The sequence below is a fragment of the Chiloscyllium plagiosum genome, unplaced genomic scaffold, assembly GCF_037043375.1.
Source record: "Chiloscyllium plagiosum isolate Xiang-an unplaced genomic scaffold, Cpla_swu_hap1 HiC_scaffold_46, whole genome shotgun sequence".
In the NCBI taxonomy this organism is placed as follows: domain Eukaryota; kingdom Metazoa; phylum Chordata; class Chondrichthyes; order Orectolobiformes; family Hemiscylliidae; genus Chiloscyllium; species Chiloscyllium plagiosum.
In genome coordinates this window covers 13015852-13035039 of record NW_028270184.1, presented here as the reverse complement: position 1 = coordinate 13035039, position 19188 = coordinate 13015852, and the positions used below count along the sequence as shown (strand labels likewise).

The 19188-nt window shown below is 47.7% G+C and overlaps 1 protein-coding gene across 2 annotated transcripts in view; it reads left to right on the top strand.

Annotated features, from left to right (window-relative positions):
* Positions 1–19188, top strand: part of LOC122543886 (pyruvate carboxylase, mitochondrial-like) — a 931966-nt gene that overhangs the window by 12402 nt on the left and 900376 nt on the right. For both annotated transcript variants that reach the window (XM_087983758.1, XM_087983759.1), the window contains exon 2: positions 1876–1987. The gene's annotated coding sequence lies outside the window, so the exon portion shown is untranslated. The remainder of the gene's footprint in view (positions 1–1875; positions 1988–19188) is intronic.

Below are 19188 nucleotides of genomic sequence, written 5' to 3'. Positions count from 1 at the left end.
CTGCTTGAATCCTTTGCTATCAGATTTCTGCCCCTTGTCACATTACTGTAACAGCCCTCATTAAAGTCACAAATGGTGTCCTGGATGACTCTCCCTTATCTTGTTCTGCTTGACCAATCTGCAGCCTCTGCTCACCATCCCCCTCCAGCACCTCTTCCCCCATTGCATTGATTCAAAATTGATAAAACTTTAGCCACAAAATCATTAGTATTGGCTTCACTTCCTCTTTCCACGCTGATATCATTTTATCCAAGTGATTTATTACTTATTATTACTCTTTCAAACCAAGAAACCTCTGAGTTAAAAGCCCACATCTTAGCCTTATGCTTTCCAAATGCACCACTATCTTGCATCTTTTGTTTTTATACCCTATCAAAGTAATTGTGAAGGTAGTTATAAAGTAACATCTGTCTGCCATTTCAGCACAGAAATCCATACAGTGGGTCAGACGCAAACCTTGTCAACCAGTCCTGATTAACTCCAGATTTTTCCCACGTTCCATTCTGCAGCATAAATGCATGAGGTGGCATCCTTTTAAAATTCCTTCCTGGGATGCAGCTGTCAATGGCTAGACCAACCTAAATTGCTCATCCCTAACTGCCCTCGATTAATGAGTTTGATTGCGGATCACTACAGCAAAAGAGGTAGGCTGCCTAAGTATGGAATGGCCTGGTGGGAACTGACAGAGTCTTGGAGTCGCATAGTACAGAAAAAGCCCCACCCAACCTGTCCACACTTTCTTGCACTTGAATGTAATGACATTTTCAAGTGCTCACCTGAGTACTTTTTTACTGCTTGTGAGGTTTCCTATCTCTGCTACTCTCCTAGGCATTGCATTTCAGGTTCCTATCAACCTCTGGGTGAAAATTGTTTTCTAAATACCCTCTAAACCTCCTGCTCTTCACCGTAATGTTATGCCCCCTTGTTATTGACCCGTCAAATAAGGGGAGTAGCTGCTTCCTGTTCACCCTATCCATGCCCCTCATAATCTTGTACACATGAATCAGATCTCCCCCCCCCCCCTCCCCCCGCCGCTCTTACAAGGAAACAACCTGTCATAGTTAAAGTGCTTTCAGCCAGGCACATCCTGGTGAATCTCCTCTATGCCCCCTCCATTGTAATCATATCCTTCCTACAGTGAGGTGACTAGGACAGTACTCTTGCTGTGGCCTAACTAGAGTTCTGCATAGCACCAACAAACGCTCCCCCACCCGCTCTTATAATCTGTTCTTGGTGCACCCCTTCGACACAAGCTACGCAGACTATTTGTTCCCACATCGGTGTCACAACTGTCTTCCTTCCCTGGGACAATCCCGTAGCAAGGCAAACTACCAAAGGAAATACTCACGGCCCTGTCACTCAATCTTTGAAACCTACATCTGGGTGATGTGCGTTTTTTTTTCCACCTCCCGTTATCAGGGCTGCCATCTCAGCGGATCATGTCCCCCCCCAGGCCATTTAAAGGTTGATGGGACAGGGACCCTTGTCCCACCTCACCCAAAGCATTCTTGTTGTTCCTCTAATTTGGTGAAGCATCCCAAGGTGTTTGTTTTTGTTGGGATTGGGGTGGGGGCGGGGGGAACATTAGGAGTAGTGACCAAAATCTCAGTCAATGATAGGAGTGTCCTTGAGGGGGAGGGAGAGGCGGGGGAGGGGGGGGGGGGGGGGGGAGGTGGAGGTGAAGAGTGTTAGAAAGGGAATTCCAATTTTAGGCCCCAGGGGATCATACCCAATGGCTGTGCGAGCAACACTGAGTGGGACAAAATCAAGGTCTGGAGGAGTACAGGGATCTCACCTGAGGCTCCACAGACTCTGGGCCTGCTCAGTTTTCTGAGAGCTAACCTGTTGTTTCTCTTGCTTTGTTCCTATTCCCAGTTTGAAGAGGAGAGTGTTACTGGACATACCTGTTCCTCAGGTGGTGCTTCTCTGTGGCTGGTTGGAAACTTTTAAGGACGAACGTATTTGAAAACTCAGATCTGTGGAGAAGGTGAGCATGATTTCCATGAATGGTTTCTGAGTCACAGATGCAGGTTTAATCGATATGCGGGTTAAAATGGAGCAAGGGAAACATTGATCCTCTGCATATAATGGTTTTATAAGCACAGAACTGAAACATTCGACCCATTTTGCTTCTGCTATTGCTTTGTAATGGCTGTCTAATTTAGCCCTGCACCCCAGCTTTCTCCCTAAAACATCCTTCAAGTACAGTTGCCCTCTTGAAAGTTCCTCTGGAGTTTGGTGTCCTGAGGGAAGAAAAATGGCTCTACTCATTTCACCCTTAGTTCTTTGGCCAGTTGCTCAAAATCCATAACTGACTACTTAATGACCTGTCTAGAGGCAACAGTTGCCTATCCCTGATTAATTAAAGCTCTTTATAATTTTGAACACCTCTTTGGTCTCCTGCCAGCCTCTAAGATAAGATTCTGATTGTCTGCTAACATCCCATAGTTCCTCATCCCTGGTAAATTTTATTTGCTGCCAGGCCAGCTCATTGATGTCATAGAGTCATGGAGATGTACAGCATGGAAATAGACCCGTTGGTCCAACTCGTCCATGCCTACCAGATATCCCAACCTAATCTAGTTCCATTTGCCGGTATTTGGCCCAGGTCCCTCCAAACCCTTCCTATTCATATACCCATCCAGATACCTTTTAAATGCTGTTATTGTACCAACTTCCACCACTTCCTCTGTCAGCTCATTCCATACACGTACCACCCCAGGGAAAAGACTTTGTCTATTTCTCCTATCCAGGCCCCTCATGATTTTATAAACCTCTACAAGGCCACCCCTCAGTTTCCGACTCTCCAGGGAAAACAGCCCCAGCCTGTTCAGCCTCTCCCTATAGCTCAAACCCCCCAACCCTGGCAACATCCTCGTAAATCTTTTCTGAACCCTTTCAAGTTTCACAACATGCTTCTGATAGGAGAGAAACCAGAATTGCACACAATATTCCAGAAGTGGCCTCACCAATTTCCTTTACAGCTGCAACATGACCTCCCAACTCCTGTACGCAATACTCTGACCAATAAAGGAAAGCATACCAAACGCCTTCTTCACTATCCTATCTACCTGCGACTCCACTTTCAAGGAACTATGAACCTGCACTCCAAGGTCTCTTTGTCCTCTTCCCCAGGACCTTACCATTAAGTGTATAAGTCCTGTTCTGATTTACTTTTCCAAAATGCAACAGCTCACATTTATCTAAATTAAACTCCATCTGCCACTCCTCAGCCCATTGGCCCATCTGGTCCAGATCCTGTTGTAATCTGAGGTAACCTTCTTCGCCGTCCACTACACCTCCAATTTTGGTGTCACCTGCAAACTTACTAGCATTCTTCCTAAGTTCACATCCAAATCATTTATATAAATTACGAAAAGTAGACGACCCAGCACTGATCCTTGTGGCACTTCACTGGTCACAAGCCTTAGTTTGAAAAGCAACCCTCCACCACCACCCTCTGACATCTACCTTCGAGTCAGTTCTTTATCCAGATGGCTAGTTCCCCCTGTATTCCATGAGATCTAACCTTGCTAACCAGTCTCCAATGAGAAACCTTGTTGAATGTCTTACTGAAGTCCATCTAATTGAAGAAAACCTTCACAGACTCAGAGCTTTGCAACTTGATAGCAGTGAAGGCAGGACCATTGAATGTTCTGGGGGTAGGGGATAGATGAATTCTTCACTAACACTCTCATTGCTCATTAGCCTAGGCCCCTGGATTATTACCCTGTCATTGGTGAAAGGCAAGTGGAAAAGTAGATTTGACGCTCCTATCAGATTAGCCATGATCTTATTGCATGATGGAATGGGCAGCATGGTGGCTTTGGGTAAGCATTGCTGACTCACAGCACCAGGGACCTGGGGGACTGTCTATGTCCAGTTTGCATGTTTCTTCCCCCCCCCCGTCTGCACGGATTTCTGCTGGGTGCTCTGGAGTCCTCCCACAGTCCAAAGGTGTGTAGGTTAGGGTGGATTGGCTGTGCTAAATTGTCCCATAGTGCCCAGGGATGTGCAGATTAGGGTGGATTGGCCATGCTAAATTGTCCCATAGTGCCCAGGGATGTGCAGGTTAGAGTGGATTGGGCGTGCTAAATTGTCCCATAGTGCCCAGTGATGTGCAGGTTAGGGTGGATTGGCCGTGCTAAATTGTCCCATAGTGCCCAGGGATGTGCAGGTTAGGGTGGATTGGCCGTGCTAAATTGTCCCATAGTGCCCAGGGATGTGCAGGTTAGAGTGGATTGGCTGTGCTAAATTGTCCCATAGTGCCCAGGGATGTGCAGGTTAGGGTGGATTGGCCATGCTAAATTGCCCCATAGTGCCCAGGGATGTGCAGGTTAGGGTGGATTGGCCATGCTAAATTGTCCCATAGTGCCCAGGGATGTGCAGGTTACAGTGGATTGGCCGTGCTAAGTTGTCCCATAGTGCCCAGGGATGTGCAGGTTAGGGTGGATTGACCGTGCTAAGTTGTCCCATAGTGCCCAGGGATGTGCAGGTTAGAGTGGATTGGCCGTGCTAAATTGTCCTGTAGTGTCCAGGGATGTGCAGGTTAGGGTGGATTGGCCATGCTAAATTGTCCCATAGTGTCCAGGGATGTGCAGGTTAGGGTGGATTGGCCGTGCTAAATTGTCCCATAGTGTCCAGGGATGTGCAGGTTAGGGTGGATTGGCCGTGCTAAATTGTCCCATAGTGCCCAGGGATGTGTAGGTTAGGGTGGATTGGCCGTGCTAAATTGTCCCATAGTGTCCAGGGATGTGCAGGTTAGGGTGGATTGGCCGTGCTAAATTGTCCCATAGTGCCCAGGGATGTGCAGGTTAGGGTGGATTGGCCGTGCTAAATTGTCCCATAGTGCCCAGGGATGTGCAGGTTAGGGTGGATTGGCCGTGCTAAATTGTCCCATAGTGTCCAGGGATGTGCAGACGAGGTGGGTTAATGCAAAGTTACAAGGACAGGGTGCTATGCTCTTCGAAGGGTCAGTGCAGACTCGATGGGCCAAATGGCCTCATTCCCCGCTGCAGGGATTTTATGATGCTGTGTTTATGGGACCAATCCACCTATTTTTGCACCTCGTGTACGTTTGCATGTAGAAATATTTCAGGGGAAGGAACTTGCAGACCTTTACTGCTCTTTCTGTGAAGTAATGAATGTTCAAGTCACTAGTTTCCTTTAGTTTTATCTCTGCTCTGCACCTTTGATTGCTCAGTATTCGGTATCTAGGGGAAAAACAGCACATTTTATTGGGGTTTGTTAAGCTGTTTGTTTCTGTGACCACTTCATTAGAAATTATTCTGGCTTTGAAATCAGGGCCGCCCAATAGATTTTTAGGGCTAGATACACAACAACCTTTTACTCTCGATCTCTAATCTGTGTAGAAACACCTTTAGCGCAACGCAGATAAATGTACTTTAAATGTGTGTATTTGCTTATCGAAGATCTCCCACTGTTTTATAACCAAACACAGTTCTCGCAACATTTGCAGTCTGATTTTCACTTTACCATTTGACCAACAAATGTACCGAGCAAGCTCGCATACCCACTGTACAATAAACATATGGAGGTCCAGGGATTAATTCGGGAATGCCAGAGCGGTTATGAATTTGACCAGGAGCCAGAAAGCAAAGGGGTAATGGTTCCTTTACAGGCTAGATTGGATGACAATCCCGGGGTGTTTCCCCACTGCTGTGCAGTTGGACTGCTGCCCTTTCTAACATATATTAATGACCTAGACTTGGCTACCATTCTCCCTTTAGGGGCCACGTTCTGAAATGGCGTTTGCGGCCACTGACTACTGCATTGGTTCTTGGCTTAGCTCGGCTAAGAACCTACAGCGGTTCACTGCTGTCTTCTGCAGTTGGTTGACCAGGAATCCCTCCGGCTCTTGACCGCGTGTGTTGGAAGGATTTCCAAGTTAACACTCGACTGGGGAAGGTGGTGGTGGTGGTAGTTTAGTGGTGATGCCACTGGACTAGAATCTTCTCAAAACTCCCTATGCCACTGGAGTAGAATCCAAAGTTAATGTTCTGGGGACCTGGGTCCAGATCCCAGCATGGCACAGGGTGAAACTTGAATTCAGTAAAAGTCTGAATTAAAGAGACTAGCCCAATGTTGATTATTGTACAATAAGTAAAATGTCTGGTAATGTCATTTCGGGAAGGAAATGTACCCTCCTTACCTGTTTGAGCTACACATTGCTCCACAAAGTCTGAACTGACCTCGGGAATTAGCAATGGGTAATAAATGTTGACTGTGTCAGCAACCATCCGTGTGTCGTGAATGAATAACAAAGCAGAATCACCGCCGTTTAAAATGGCTGAGCTAACCACTTTCAAGTCCAGTTCATGGTGGGCAATATGCCTATATTTCACGAGTGAATAATTTTTAAAGATCCTGATAATTTTGCTGTCGGCCTTCAATTTATTGTAAACCATTCAAAGTATTTTTGGTTTGATGAATGAGGTGACCGCATAGAGGAGGCCTCAGGGACGTTGTGATGCCTCAGTGGTTAGCGGCCTCGCAGTGCCTGGGGCCCAGGGTCGATTCCAGCCTCTGGCGACTGTCTAGTGTCAAGTTTACATGTTCTCCCTGTGTCTGTGTGGGTTTCCTCACGGGTGCACTGGTTTCCTTCTACAATCAAAGATGTTGGTTGGATTGGCCATGCTAAATTGCCCTGTAGTGTCCGGTGATGTGCACACTAGATGGGTTAACTGTGGGAAATGGGGAGATGCGATGGGGGTGGGGGTGGTTTGGGTGTTGCTGCAGGGTCTGGGTGGAATGCTGTTTGTGCAACTTGATGGGCCAAACAGCCTGTTTCTGCAGAATAGGGATTCAATGATGGTAGGGCAAACCATGCTTTTGATTGGATTGATGAGCTGAGAAGGGTTAAGGGTCACAGGAGGAGCTTGTTGCATGTATTGCCCTCCAGGGTGAGACTGAAATCATTGGCAGCTTTAGTCAAGGGGAGAGTTAGATTAAAAATGTTTGACTTGGCAATGTATTAGCCGAGATGCAACAAGGAGCCAGTTGTGGTGGTACTTGAGAACTGAAACCGATGTTGTTTCAACAGAAATAAAACCTGCAGCCTGTGATGCTGAACTGGTCTGAGATTGGATACCTAACTGAGCTGTGTGTATATTGCTGGCAGAACGGCTAAAGAAGATCTCACAGAGCAAACGCCATGCTCATTGCAGCATTTTCTGGTCAAACAAGTCTTGCCGTCTCTCCCCGTAGCCAGATGGACAATGATGGCTTGATTCCAGAATTCTTGTTGCATTTGAAACTGAAATCGGAGTAACGTGTGATCAGACTCTGGTAATGCAAAAAATGTCATCATAAGGGCTGTCTGTATGTCACGTTGCCTTTACTTCCTACAGTACACAGTCGACTCAGTAGGTAGCACTGTTGCTCCGAATCACAACGTCTTGGGTTCAAATCTCACTCCACGGTTGGAGTGCATACTAACCAAGGCTAGCACTCGGGCGTATGCCAAAGATCGCATGGCATTAATTTCAAGGTTGGCACGGGAGCTCTCCCTGGGATCCTATCCAATATCAATCCCTCAAATCAACAACATAAAGTCCTGGAATACCCGGTCGTCTTACTCTCATTATTAACCACATTCGTGACTGTAAATGTAGGTGGAGAACGGATGTTTGATTGTGATTCTCAGAAGCAGGATTGAATATAACAGCAAAAAGGTTACGGTTCACCGACATGGGTCATTGGTGAGGGTGCATTTGGAGGAATATACACTGTATTGGTCATCTCGCATATGGAAGGATGTAAATGCTTGGAAGATGCTCAGAAGAAGTTTATTAGACAAGTACCTGAAAATAGGGGTGGTGGCTTATAAGGAGAGGTTAGACAGGCTACACTTGCATTAGGTGGAGCTCTGAAGACTAAGAGGCAACTTTATTGTAACATATCAGATCCTGAGGGGGTCTAGACAAGATGGAATCTCTTCTGGGAGATTCGAGAACTCTGGGTGTTCGTTTCAAGCTCAAGGGTCACCCATTTAAAACACAGATAAGACCTTGAGACACACGAGTGGAAGTAAGGCCATTCGGCCCATTGAGTCCACTCTGTCATTCGATCATGGCTGATGGGCATTTCAACGCCACTTAGCTGCACTCTCCCCGTAGCCTGTAATTCGTTGCGAGATCAAGAATTTATCAATCTCTGCCTTGAAGACATTTAACGTCCCGGCCTCCACTGCGCTCCGTGGGATAAGATGGCAACTTTTTCATGTAGAGCGTTGTCAGTCTTTGAAACTGTCTTGCTCAAAAGGTGTTGGAAGTAGAGTCTTTGAATGTTTTCTTGATGAGCAAGGGGATGAAAGATGATCAGGGATAGGTGCGAATGTGAAATAATCAGATCACCCATAGGCAGGCCTGAGAGGCTGAGTGAATTTCTTCTCCTTCCTCATCCATACTACATTGAAACAGGCCCTTTGGCCCAACTTGTCCTTGCCACCCAGTTTTCACAATGAATCGAGTCCCATTTGACTGTGTTTGGTCCATATCCCTCCATGTCTATCCCATCCTGTCCAAATGTTTCTTAAATGACAAAGTTATACTTGCTTCCACCACCACCTCTGGCAGCCCATCCCAGACCCTCACCACCCTCTGTTTGGAGAACATTGCCCCTCTCCCCTTGAACATATGCCCTCGAGCTTTAGACTCTCGCCATGTTGGCAAGCTGTTGGCTATCTACACTATCTGTGCCTCATATGATTTTATACACCTTTAAAAGGTCACCCCTCAGCCTCCTACACTCCAGGGGGAAAGAAGTTCCAGCTCATCCAGCCTCTCCTTATAACTCAAACCTAGCCCAGGTAACATCCTAGAAAGTTTTTTTCTGCATTCTTTCAAGTTTGCTACTATACTTTCTACAGTCGAGTAACCAGAACTGTAGACAGTACTCCAACTGGTGGTCATACTAACATCTTGTACAGCTGCAGCAAGACAGCCCAACTCCTAGACCCCGTGCTCTGACTGATGAAAGCAGGCATGCAGAAAGCTGCCTTCACCAGCTGGTCTCTCTGTCACTCTGCTTTCGAGAAGTAGCTTTGTATGTAAAGGAATTGGCAGTGTTTGTAGCAGTGTCTACACATCGCGCTTTACCCCATTAATACCATCAGGAGCATGGAAAGAAAGGCTTGTATTTAGACCGCCCTTAGAAGGGATTCCGCAGTGAGTCACTTTGAGGTACGGTGACAGGTTACACAGGCACTCTATATTGGGATCGGGTTGGAAAGGGAGTCTGCTGAGTGAACTGAGCTAGTTGACTTGGTCCAAAGTGAAACCTGAGGTTTATGCCAATGGTACTTGTCCCTTACTCTGTTGTTCATTCACCCTGGTAGGTCACCACTGATACCTGGGGAAAGCACCATGCAGCTCCCCATTTGGGATGGTGCCTTTTATGACCTGCCTGACCCGCCAGAGCATTTTAAAGGAAGTGTGCCAACCAAATTGCACACAGCTAGCTTCCCGGTACATCGATATGGTGCTGGCCAGCTTCTCTGAACTCCTGTGCCCATCTGCCAGGGCCTGTGATCTTTCAGTTGAGTGGGAGAGTCCAGACAAGGCCTCAAAGTTTAGCGTTTCCTCCAAAACGCAGCACGTCTGATGCCTCAGCACTCCTTGAGCAGTCTTGGAAATGAATACTTGGCTCACGGACTCGAGTCGCCAGAGTGGGGCTGGAACCCGCAGCTTTCTGATCCACAGATGAGAGAGAGGGGGAGGGCGCCAACTATTCATGCCTGGCTGACTGTTGACAGAGTCGAGAGTGCGGTGCTGGAAAAGCACAGTGGGTCAGGCAGCATCCGAGGAGCAGGAGAATCGACGTTTTGGGCAATCGGCCTTTCATCTGGAGTCTACATTCCTAATGAAGGGCGTATGCCCAAAACATCCACTCTCCTGCTCCTCGTATGCTGCCTGACCTGCTGTGCTTTTCCAGCGCCACACCTTTTTGACTATAAATCCAAAAACTCAACTAATTTCTGGGGACCTGCATTCAAATCCTACCACAGCTCATTCCTCATGTGTCAGGCAAGAGTGTTGAGGTGTTGAAGACCTTGAAATGTTGAACCTGGTGGATGGGGTGCCAATCAAGTTGGACTACTTTGTGTTGTTGGAGCTGCCCTTATTCTGTCTCTCTCTTTCTCTGTCTGTCTCTCCTCTCGCACACGCGCGCACACACGTTCTTTGTGACCTTCTCTTCTGCAGCCCACATTTCTAGTCCTTATCTTCCATTGAAAGAATCGACACTTGACTCTGGAGCTTGGGGTCAGGGTTAGTGGGTGTATTCTGTCACCCTCCTGATTTGTGCCGTGTGGATGATGGATTGACTTTGGGGGAGGTGGGAGATGAGTTAGTCGCCACAGAATTCCTACTCTCTGACCTGCTGTTGGAACCGCTGTATCTCTGCGTTTGTCAACAGTAATCACTAAGATAGAATGTGATGGCTGAAGATGTTTTATTCATGATTATGTGATGGCTGAAGAGGGAGAGACAGAGATCTGAAGATAGGCTGAAATAGTGAGCAAGGAGTGAAGGCATTCATCTCCAAATGTATGTGCTGCAAAAAGGCTCCCTCAGAATGGCTAATGCACTGGACACTTTTAAACTGGACTGTGTGACTGCAGTGTGCTGGAGGGGACCAGCTCCCTGTTTCAAAGCGATATTCTCTGTCTCTCTCTGTCTCTGTCTCTCTGTCTCTCTCTCTGTCTCTGTCTCTCTGTCTCTCTCTCTGTCTCTCTCTCTGTCTCTCTCTCTGTCTCTCTCTCTGTCTCTCTCTCTGTCTCTCTCTCTGTCTCTCTCTCTGTCTCTCTCTCTGTCTCTCTCTCTGTCTCTCTCTCTGTCTCTGTCTGTCTCTCCTCTCGCACACGCGCGCACACACGTTCTTTGTGACCTTCTCTTCTGCAGCCCACATTTCTGGTCCTTATCTCCCATTGAAAGAATCGACACTTGACTCTGGAGCCTGGGGTCAGGGGCTGACTGTTAGATAGTGGAGGATTTATCTAGCTGCACCTTCCTAACATGTGGCGGGGCTGAAATGCTGATTCACTTCATGCCGTGAGTTGTTCTTCAACAATTGTGCTGTACTCGAGCTGCTCAGCGACATTTAGGAGGAGTTTGTAAGACTCTTTATTTTTAATGCTTTCATGCAGTGCAGGCGTCACAAGCGACACCAGCCCTTTTTTTAACCCATCCCTTCACTGAGCTGAGGTCATTTCAAAGTTTCCACCCCATTGCTGTCGGTCTGAAGTCACATGCAGGCCAGACCAGGTAAGGACGACAGATTTCCTTCCTTAAAGGGACGCTAATGGACCAGATGAGTTTTTCGGACAGTCAGCGATGGTTGTCAGAGCCCCCATCAGCAATTTGGACAAAGTGAGCGTTTGTACAGCAGCACTCAGGTTAAGCACCACGCAACAAACTCATGTCTTTTGAATTGAATCGAATGAGCTTCATTGTCACATATACTCAAATGAGTGCAGTGAAAAGTTTACAAGTCGCCACTGACGGCGCCATTTTAGGTACAAGGTACCCAGGTGCACATTCTTCAGTACAACTTCTTACGGGGGAAAGAAAAAGTCAAATAAAGAAATTAAAAGGTCCGGCGTGGAATAGGAATAAATGAGAAAAGTAGAGAAATAAAATGCTCAGAATAACAGTCTTTCCAATCCAGTCCATGCTGGCACCTTGCCTCCAGTCCGCACTGGGCATTGAATCGCTTCAAGACTGGAAGTCCACACTGAGGCCACACTGGGTTGAAAGAGTGCCTTGGGTGGCCGAGAGACGATCATTCCGGGCCAATAGGACGCCAGGCTGAGCCGAGGGTGTGTCTCGCTGAGCCGGGAGGACACCAGGCTGAGTCGAGGGGACACCTCGCCAGGTCAGTGCTGAGGCTGAGAATCCAAGTCTGTGCTAGGGTCGGGAGTCCGTGATTTTGTTGCAGACTGTCATTTCCACTTGAAGAGTCGGAAGCTCCTGGGGTCCAGCCCCGTTCCTGTAATCCAAGCCAGTAGGCCCAGCCCAGAAATGGAGGAGGGCTGAACTGTTAAAGGTGTGAATTTGACACACATCGTTCAACAGGGGACTTGGGACCTTCCATCCCTCCCTGTTCAGATACGCCCCCCCCCCCCCCCCGTCACTGCCACTGCCACATCCCCCCCAACCCAATGAGTATTACTATTGAATTCTTGCTCTGGGACAAAGTGGATGCTGATGAGTAGACATTCCAGCTTCAGTTGAGGTGGTGACAAGTGCCGGTGTAACTCGAGATTTATCAATAAATAACAAAGGGCTTGAAATCCAATCCAGTTGCAACCTTGTAAAGTGCAGTGCCCGCCAGTTATCGGCTGCTAAATTCCACTATCATGGGAGTCACTGGAGGTTTAAAGTACGTTTCTGTTATAGTCTTTTGGTTACTACTTCCTAAACTCTGTTCTACCCACGACACTGTTTTAACGGCTTGGACTTTTTGTGGCTGCAGAGTGAAAGTTACTCTGTTTGACCGGAGGGAAAAGTCTAAGACCCTTTTCTTACACCGATCAAAATTCACACTCCGGACTGCTGTCTTCTCTCTACATGCCTCCCTGTCTCCCTCCATCTGTCTGTCTTTCTGTCCCTCTCTCTCTCTCTCTCCGTCTCCATCCCTTTCTCTCTGTCTCCCTCCCATTCTCTCTCTGTCTCCCCGTGTCTCTGTCTCACTTCTCAATCGCTTCCAACACCCTGCCTCCTCTCTCAGCCTGCCGTGGACAGCCTCCCTTTCCCCAACAGGACAGTTTGAACCTCTGCTTGGCAGGACAAGTGGTAGGAAGCCCCCCCCCCCCACATCCCAAAGCAAATATTATTTGGCACTGATTAGCTCACGCCTTGATGTTGCCTCAATCTTGCTGAATATTGACATGGGAATAGTACAATTAACAAAATACGAAAAAGGTGTCTCTGGTTTGTGCTGAATTACAAACTTGCATTGACTTGGCTTTTCCAATTTCCCATGTCTCTGTTGTCTTCAAATGATCTATCTCTGACTCTTTCCTGCACTGTCTCCATTTATGGTGATAGGCTGTCACTGAATATTCCGTATAATCCCACTGACTTCCACAGTTCCTTGGACAACATTTTAATTCCCAAAATTGAATTGTTTTGATGTTCTTCCGTTTTCTTTCAGGATTCCCTTGCATTCTGCTATTTCTGCACCTCTGTTGTATTCATTCAGATCGTGCCTTACTGTCCCTCCCAGTATCTTTCCCTTTGTCCACAATGCAGCAATCCCCTTCGTTGCTGGTGATGTGGCCTAGGATCCTGCCTGTTCCTTTTCGCATACTTTTTTGCTTCCCCCCCTTTCCACCGTGAATGAATGGGTTCCTGCCAGCTGTTTGGATTTATCACCCTCCACCAACCCTTATCCCCCACTTCCATTTCTACAACCTCCAACATGATGCTCAAGATCTCGCTCTTTCTCTCGACGCTGGCGCTCTTGCTCTCTGAGCACTCAATCTCGCTCGCTCTCTCTGAGCGCTCGTGCTTGCTCGCTCGCTCTTTCTATCTCTGAGTCCCCTCTCCTTTCTTTCCTTGCTTTGCTCCATTCTCAAGGTGGCATTATCTGTGATCCCGTGATCCTTCCCTGTCACTGCCACATGGCCTGCCTTTGCCACAGTACCTGTACTGGTAAAGAAAAGAGCACCATCCGAGCCCTCAGCCGCTTGGGGAGTGCCTTCCTTGTGATTCAGTCTATTGTATTCGCTGTTGGCAGTGTGGTCCCCTCTATAGGAGGGAGACAAAGTGCAGACAGTGTGCGGCTGCTTTGCTGAGGGCCTCCTTTCAGGAGGTCATGGATCAGTGCTCCTCACTGGGGGTCTTCAGAGGCCAGGAGTCAAAAGGAAGAAAAGTAGAAGGAGAAGAAGATAAGGAGGAAGACAGAGGGAAGAGAAAGAAGAAGAAGAGTGGGTGGAGCAGACGAGGGTTAGGGTCAGGGTTAGGCTGGAGTGTCCTACTCCACTACCATCTTGCAATGTTCCAGATTTATAAGGTACTGTGATGGGGTTTGAACCCCTGTACCAGGATATTGGCTTGGCCTTCTGGAGTTTTAGTCCAATGACAATAGCATCATGCCAGCACCCTCCTGCGGGTGCAGTCCTCCCTCTCCGACCTTGGTCTCTGCAGTATTCCAGTGCAAGGTTAAGGAGTAGTAGCTCAACCTTCGACTGGCACTTTACAGCTTTCTGGAGATTAATGATCTTAAACTTGAAACCGCCTTCCTTTGTTCCTTTGAGTCTCTTCTTTCTCATTTCACTTTGGCCCCTTTGCTTTCGGGCTGGTCATGATCCTGGTGTAGGTATTTCTAGTCCACTTGCCTTCTGTTTCTTTGCCTGGGGGTTGGGGGGGTGGGGTGGAGTTGGCGGGAAGGTGGAGTTAAGGACTCTGTTCGGTCTACCATGACTTTATTGAATGGCACAGTGGCCTTGAGTGACTAAATGGCCGACTTCCTGCTCCTCAGGTGCCATCCGTGCCATCTTCCTTCAAGTCCAGAGTAATGCCCTAATAGGACCTTGTGCTGTTTGAGATTCATTCCCCAGCTCATGTTGAGGTTTAAACTCTGGCTGAATCAACTGTTACTCGTTCTCTTGCTCACCCATGCTTTATGTAACCCAGTCGGTAACTCGCTCTTCTCCCACTCTACTGGGACAGAGTGCTTTTGATAATCCTTTCGTCCCTGACCTTTCCATTCATCTTTATCTCAAATATCGATTGCTCTGCCCTTATCGCAGGCCATTTCAATTTATCACAAATCTCGACAGTGCAGACCCCCCCCCCCCCCCCCCGCCAAGAGAAAGCAGTCTCCTACTCCAAAGGTCAGACAGAGAAACATATTGATGTTTGCACTGAAGTAGAACTTGGTTACTATTTATCAGACACCTTGAGAAGTTTAGACAGGGGTTAGACAAGCCTGAAGGGAAGGTTGCATTACTTCTGACACTGGAGCCCCCACTAACCTGTTCGTGTCCCTCTCTCCCCCTGAGAGATGGAGGAGGCATTTTGCTGATTGAACAGAGAGCAATGGCTTTTATTTATTTGCAGGCCGTGGGTGTTGCTGGCTGGGACACCATTTATTGCCCATCCCTAATTGCCCATAGGACAGCTAAGACTCTACCACATTGATTTGGGTCTGCGGTCACCAACTGGGTAAGGATGGCAGTGAACCAGACGGGTATTTCCAATAATCGACCGCACTTTAACAAACATCACGAGACCCTCCATTCCATTTTTCAAATTCAATTTCTGTCATCTCGCTCCAATGGGATTCGAACCCAGGTCCCAAGCACGTTGTCTGGGTCTGTGGATTAATATTTGAGCAATAAAACAATGGCCCATCACCTACCTATAACCCAATTATTAGGCTCACACGTCCACATTAATGTACATTTGAAAATTCCACCCCACACCCATCGCTAGATTGCCGGTGCCCTTTGCCACTTTGTGCATGGGTCACTGAGATACTACTAACAAGACGGGAAATAAAAATAGGGACCGCTCATTCGGATCTATGGGTCCTGCTCCACTGTTGACTGAGATCATGGCTGACCTTCTAACTAAACCTAATTTTTACCGCACTATCCCTGTATCCCTTGATGCCTTTATAGAACTGTGTCAGTCACTGAATTGAGCATACTCCTTATTGGAGGTGGGAAATTCAATGGTTGACCACCCCTTGAAATTCCTCTTCACCTGAGTGCTATTGTGGGCTCTGACCCCTAGGCCTCCTCCTCCTCCTCCTCCCAGACCCACACATTGAGTTCTTTAACCTCTCAGCATTGCAGACAGAAGGGTTTGGGGGCCATGACTCACCAAACCACAGTACACAGATGCAACATGTGTTGAGGAAGGCAGAGGAATGTTGTCACTTATTGTTGGGGAATGGAATCTAAAAATAAGGATATTTTGCTCCAGTTGTATAGTGCATTGGTGTGGGCTGTTCCCGCAGTACAGTGTGGAAAGAGAAGATAATTGTGTTTCACTGGAGGCTCTTATGCTGCAGTGATAGTGTCCCTTTTCCTGATGAAGGGCTTTTGCCCGAAATGTCGACTCTCCTGCTCCTCGGATGCTGCCTGATCTGCTTTGCTTTTCCAGCGCCACACTCTCTCTCTCGACTCTGAGCCTGGAGCCGTAGGTTTTTTTTTACAGATTAGATTACATTACAGTGTGGAAACCTCTGGGTGGATTGGTTGGAAAATACCTGGAATTCTGTCGGAAGCAATTGGCAGAAGGCTCACTCGACTCACTCCTGGGATGAAGGGCTTATGAACAAAACTGAGCAGGTCAGACCTGCCACCGTAGATTGTAGTAAAATAACAGGTGATCTCGTTGAGACATCCAAGATCCTGAGAGGAAGCCATAGGGTGAAAAGCAGGATGTTTCCACTGGGCAGGGGGATGGGGGTCACCATTTAAGGATTAGAGATTTCTGATCGGTGGGAAGGGGATTCTCTCTGAGAATCGTTAGTTCATGGAATTTTCTTTTTCGGAGAGCAGTAGAGGCTGGGCCAGACCTGAGTGAAGGAGGTTCTTTTGATTGATGAGGGTGTCAACGGTTATAGACTGGAAGGAGGAATAGGCCATTGCTGGCTTAGCCATGATCCCGAATGTACACTGCAGGGGGGCCTTACAAATCCAGATGTGACCAGCTCCTGCACCGACCTCCCCTATTTCTAGAAGGTCCGAAAGATCGGGAAAGACAGCAGAGGGACCTAAAGGTTTCGGGTCAGGAGTCAGTGTGGATCAGCAATGTAGCAGGGGCACCAATGAACCTGATGGTACATTGTGCTGATTCGCCAACTTTCTGGAACAAGTGAAGTTTAAAAAAAAAGACGTGGAAAGGTGCCATTCCAATAATAGAAGGGTACGTGGGCGAAGGAGCTTTTGTTTCTTGTCGAGTGATTGCTGAGCTTTGACCATTTGAAAGTACACACAGAGTCATACAGCTTGGAAACGCACCCCTCGGTCCAACTAGTCAATGGCGACCATGTTCCCAAGTCTAACTTGTCCCACTTGCCTGTGTTTGGCCCATATCCCCCCACTTCCCCCCCCCAAACCTTTGCTGTTCACGTGCCTATCCAAATTCCTGCTGCCTCTGAGGCAAGTATGGTAAAGAGTTCTCTTCCAGACCATTTTCATTCCCTGACCGTGTGCTGATGTGGAGATGTGGGATCCCTTTGCTTGGTTCATCCAGATCTAGGCTTTCTTTATTTGTCTCTCAGAAAGGAGTTTCCTGTTCGACTCATTCCTGCAAGTCAAACTGACTTTAAGCCAAGACCACCCACCTCTCGCGATCCCCTGTCCTCATTTGTTGAGAAGTCGGGACATGCGTCTCTGTTGGTGGCAGCTTGCTGTGTGCATTATGGCTGCAGCGTTGTGTCTGTGCAGCATATAAAAATGCTTCAGAACGCTCAGTAAGAGGTCTGACAGCATCTGTGGAGAGAGATCGGAGTCAGTATTTCTGGTCCAGTGACCCTTCCTCAGAACTGGAGCCCTTCACTCAGATGAGTTCTAAGGAAGGGTCACGTTGACTAGAAGTGTTAGCTCTGGATCGTTTCCCACAGATGCTGCCAGACCTGCTGAGTTTTTTCCAGCAGTTTCTGATTCTGTTTTTGTTTGTGATTTCCAGCAGCCGGAGTTCTTTTTGTTTTTCACAAAAAAAAAGCTTAACTGTGGCCGTGGAGAGCTCTTGGTGTCCTGAGATTGCAAAAGCGTTTTCCCTGGAGTCGGGCATCCAGTTATTGTTGGGATAAGTTTGGGGGTCAAACTGTCCAGAAAAGGGATTATTTTAAATTGGTCCCAGTTGCAGCAGGAAACGGGGAATGCAGTTGTGACTGGCTTGGGTCTGGTCAGCAGTTTGCATTGTCTGTCGAAATTGAGCTGGTTATTTCTGCGTGCAGGTTTATTTACAATTGACGAACTGGTTAAATATTTGGAATGCTAAACTTTTTTTGCAATGCACTCCCTCACCCTTCTATCCAGTAAAATGCAGCTTTGGTGACACACCTCCTCCCCACCTCCAAACTTGCCGGGAGCGCACACTCCCAGCGAGCTCTCGAAATTAGCATGGAAAGTCATTGACCCTGGCAGTGCAGAAGGAGGCTGTCCTGCTCACTGGGGAAAAAGCAGCCACCTCTCGGCCCTCACTTCCCACCTTTTTTGTAAGCTGTTTGTTGACAGTACGCCCCCATGGGGCTCCCTTTATGAACTGATCGCTGGAGCCGGTTTGCAGAAACGGCCTGCTCTCCCGAATGCGAATGTTCATACTTGCCTCCCCTCGAGATCGCCTTGCCCGATGGTTTAAAACTCTCGGACCACTGGCTGTAGGGAAAAATAGACTTCATTTGCTGAAAGTAAACAAAAGGTTACTTTGGGAAACAGTTCCTACAATAACAAACGGGGGGATTCCTTCACTTTATTAATTTACTTTGCCACTGACAAGGCCAGTATTTATTTCCCATCGCAATTTGAACAGAACAGCTTGCTTGACTATTTCAGAGGGCAACTAAGGGTCAACTGCAGTGCTGTGGGTCTGCAGTCACATGGACGTTGCATGTTTTATGTTGTATTTTAATACGACTGGTAAATGAAGACAAGACCGTGAGATTAGTTTGGGGATTGATACAGGGCTATGGGGAGAGAGTGGGGCAGTGGGATTAGTTTGGGGATCGATACAGGGCTATGGGGAGAGAGTGGGGCAGTGGGATTAGTTTGGGGATTGATACAGGGCTATGGTGAGAGAGTGGGGAAATGGGATTAGTTTGGGGATCGATACAGGGCTATGGTGAGAGAGTGGGGCAGTGGGATTAGTTTGGGGATTGATACAGGGCTGTGGGGAGAGTGGGGCAGTGGGATTAGTTTGGGGATTGATACAGGGCTGTGGGGAGAGAGTGGGGCAGTGGGATTAGTTTGGGATTGATACAGGGCTATGGGGAGAGAGAGTGGGGCAGTGGTATTAGTTTGGGGATTGATACAGGGCTATGGTGAGAGAGTGGGGCAGTGGGATTAGTTTGGGAATTGATACAGGGCTATGGGGAGAGAGTGGGGCATTGGGATTAGTTTGGGGATCGATACAGGGCTATGAGGAGAGAGTGGGGCAGTGGGATTAGTTTGGGATTGATACAGGGCTATGGGGAGAGAGAGTGGGG